Source organism: Peromyscus eremicus, chromosome 10 (assembly GCF_949786415.1).
Source record: "Peromyscus eremicus chromosome 10, PerEre_H2_v1, whole genome shotgun sequence".
In the NCBI taxonomy this organism is placed as follows: Eukaryota; Metazoa; Chordata; class Mammalia; order Rodentia; family Cricetidae; genus Peromyscus; species Peromyscus eremicus.
The window spans coordinates 86015304-86019437 of NC_081426.1; positions in this window are offsets into that span (position 1 = coordinate 86015304).

The window sequence follows — 4134 nt, forward strand, 5'->3', positions numbered from 1 at the left end:
TGTGCTCATAAAAAGAACTGCAAACCCCACAAGAGTCTTCTTGTAGATGTTAGGAACTTACCATGAAATACATCTATAATAAAAATTGTAGATCTATAATGAGTGAAAAATGATAAACTTTGGATTTACAAACTGCACAAATATATTAAGAAGTCCTAACAAGCCATCTATGAACTGGTCAAGTGAACACCTTTTACAGTATGTAATTACAATGAAAACTGCTATTACTAACAATAACACTTCTGTCTTGCAAATTGATACGGTTTGAATACTACAGAAAAGCAAGCTAAGCTTACTGTTTTATATTATAGAGAAAATATAGATGGCCTTATCGATCCAAATATGCATTTATTGGAAGGACTTTATGATGGCACTTGATAAAAATATCCTCTGAATAAGTAATCATCAAATTTTAATTTTTTCTTAAATTATCAAATAATGGAGAGCATGTTATCTGAAATTAGACACATATCTGAATTACACAGGCTCCAAATTACTTAGTATCTTAGTGGAAATCGAGCCTGAACCATTTGTCATTTACATCTCCAGTGTATGAAGTTTCCTTTCATCACTATCATTTGCTTATGTCCTGCACAATCCTTGCTATGGTTTAGTCTGAAGAAAACTTGTTCCTCTTTCTTCATGGCAAATGAAGATGTAATAAATTACAAAATCAGTATTGGTGTATAGAAAAATAGTGGCATCAAGAAGACAGGTATTTTAATGTGTGGCACAAAGGGACAGAGCATATTTGGAACATTGGAGAGATTATTGAAAGATAAGTGAGTGAAATGATTCTCAAGGGTTTCTGGTACCCTCTGTAAACATAATTCACGATTACATTTTCTCTGAGAAAGTGTGAGCTGGCAGAATGCCTTAAAAGGACCCAAGAAAGACCCAGGAGATCTCAGTGCTGATGTGAAGTAGCAGTTCATGAAAGCTCTTATAAGGGGTCAGCTGAACTCAGAGGTCAGAGTGCAAGCAAGCAGAACAGACTGGCTCAGGAGGGGTGACTTCAGACCTAAGCCTTCTACGCTTTGCTCATTTGCTGCAGCACAGTTATGGTATAGACCAAATTGATGTTTGTAATATATAAACATATTTGGCAGCCTTCATAACATACTCCTTAATGAATTTTACTGATAAACATTATGGAGTGTTGGAATTTTTCTCAAGCAGTTTTCTGGCTAGGCTTCCAACAGCCTGAGAATGAGAGGGTTAAGTGTTGTGATCATAAACCATACAGTAATTGCTCTCAGACCTATTAGCAAAATGTCTTGCATAAAGTGTCATCCTGCCATTCCCCATGGGTCCTGTTCACTAACCCCTTGAATTTTGACAGTTATTACCATCCAAGCACAAAACATCACTGCTATCACCCAGAAATACCAACATAGTAATGTATCAACATCATTGAGTCTCTGGGAATAATTATTAAAATTCTGGTATTAATTGGAGTGTGTTACAGTAAAGCTAAGATTTTATATTTACTTTTCAAAAATACTAGCAAGTTAATTTCAATGGAGATCTATATATCATCTATCTATATATATACATATATATGTGTGTGTATACACATGTATATGTATATGTATATATCCCCTTCTAAGGCAGTATTGCCCTGTTTACATAAATAAGACGTCTTAGGTAGACTTCCTTAACATTCATTGAAAATATTGCCTGAGAAGTCCTAGGTAGGCTACTGTTTTAGGAAAATGTGTTTCTTAACTCTTCCTTTTGCTGTGATAGTTATATGGAAAATTGGAGAGATGGCCCAACAGTTGAGTACATGTTACTCATACGACTCCCGTAGCAGACTCAGGTTTGGGTTTCCACACCCATGTCAGGTGGTTCACAACTGCCTGTAACTCCAGTTATAGGGGGTTCTATGACCTCTCTTGGCCTCCACGGATACCTGCACATATCCTACCCCCACACGTATGCATAATTAAAAATTAAATCTTTAAAAATGGCAGGCTCATCAGTGTTGCCACTTCACTTTTATTGTTATGCTTCTTCATTTATATACTTATATTTATGAAATTATTTTTATGAATAATTTTATTAAAGGGGACAACTCTACTAAAGATTTCTGTTAAGCAAAATTTTATCTCCATTTCTTCACTCATAAATAGGCACTGCCTTCAAAACTTGTTGTTTTGTTTTCTAACCCAGTGAATGATTTCCCCCCAGTGGAGGGTGCGGTGGTGCTCTGCCAGATATCTGGGGACCAGTGGCCAATGACTAGTTCAGTGTAGCCTTAGAAATCCTTCACATGTTTTCATGAACAAACAGGTACAAGAGTGAGCAAGCTCACCTGTTAAGAATGCAACTAGAGGCTGGGCGGTGGTGGTGCCTGCCTTTAATCCCAGCACTCGGGAGGCAGAGGCAGGCAGATCTCAGTGAGTCTGAGACCAGCCTGGTCTACAAAGTGAGATCCAGGATACAGAGAAACCTTGTCTCAAAACAAACAAACAAACAAACAAAGAATGCAACTAGAAGTGGGAGGGGTACAGCACAGCAGTTGAAAAAATGCTTAGCAGTGTACATGCATTTTTAAACCTCTGTGGCTATTCTATATGCGAAAATGTCCACTGCAACAGCAAGTCACATGACCAATTCTATGGTTAGAATGGGAAAATTATGACATTAGAGATCCATACATATGCATATAGGAAACCATTCATTGTAACTGTGCATAGCATTCATTACTCTACCACAATAATTAATGCTCCGAAGTGAAGTTTATTATTGAGGGAGTATACACACTGAAGATTGGTAAGCTAGGCACAGTTAGAAAACTCTATTGGAAAGGAATTTTTTCACAGCAGAAAAGGAATATATCATGTTGGAAGGATGTAAATACAGAGATTAGCTGGACATCTTGCAGACCAGCAGCTCTGAGGAGGGAGAACAAACGGAGAGTAGGATGTTTGCGTTGCCTTACCTAGAAGAACCGAGATGGTCAGTGTTGCCATCCATTTTTGTCTTAGTTCCTTTCCTGGTGTCTGTGATAAAATATCCTTTCAAAGGCAGCTTCAGTAAGGAAGGGCTTGTTTAGAATCACAGTTTGAAGTTATAGCCCACCCTGGTGAGGATGTCAGGGCAATGGGGGCTGAAACAGCTGGTTGATCACGTTGTGCCAGCATACAGGAAGAAAAGGGTGGTGATCCCATCTTTACTGCCAGATTTCTCCCCTTTGTGCAGTCCAGGACCCAAGTTCAGGAAATGGTGCCAATCGCTTTGGAGTGGGGCTTTCCACCTCAATTAACCTAGTCAATACAATCCTTCTCTGCCATGTCCAGAAACTACTGTAACTAAGATAATTCCTCCTCAGGTATGCCCAGAGCCCTGTCTCCCAGATGCTTCCAGATCCTGTCGTATGGACAGTAAGCTTCCACCACAGTCTCCAGCTAGATAGGTTTAAATGTGTTGTTGCACTACATATAGACATACTGGCAAGATGTGATGGTTGTCGGGGTGTGTTTTATGAATATATACTAATGTAAACAAGATGAAAATAGGCTATCTAGGCCTACTGATAATTATAATATGATATATAACTATTGATATTTAGATAATAGTTGTGATTGCCCATGGATAAGTTCTTAGAAGCACCAGAACTGCACTCAATATTGTCTTCTCAATAGTATTTTCTACAAAAAAGCCATTCCTTTAAAAAAATTATTTATTTATTTATTTATTTATTTATTTATTTATTTATTTATTTAGCCTTGTTGTGTATCTCAGACTCATTATGAGGCTCAGGCTGTCTTTGAACTGGTAGCACTTTTCCTGCCTCAAAATTTCAAGCAGTGGCATTGCAAGGTGTACCACCATACCTGACTACAAAAAAAAAAAAAAAAACAACCTAGTATGTTTTGTATGTGTATGTATGTGTGGTGCACAGTGCATGAATATGGGCTTATATTTTCGCATGTGTGGAACATGAACATACATGTGAACGCATGTGCATGGGGTGGCCCATGGCTGACCTGTGATGTCTTTTCTTTTCCATCTCTCTCTATCTTAAGCAGGGTCTCTGTCTGAACCTCGAGCTCATAATTTTGGCTGGTCTGGCCAGCCAGCTCGGTCTGAGCAGTTTTTGTTTCACCTCCTGTGCTGGAAATCTGA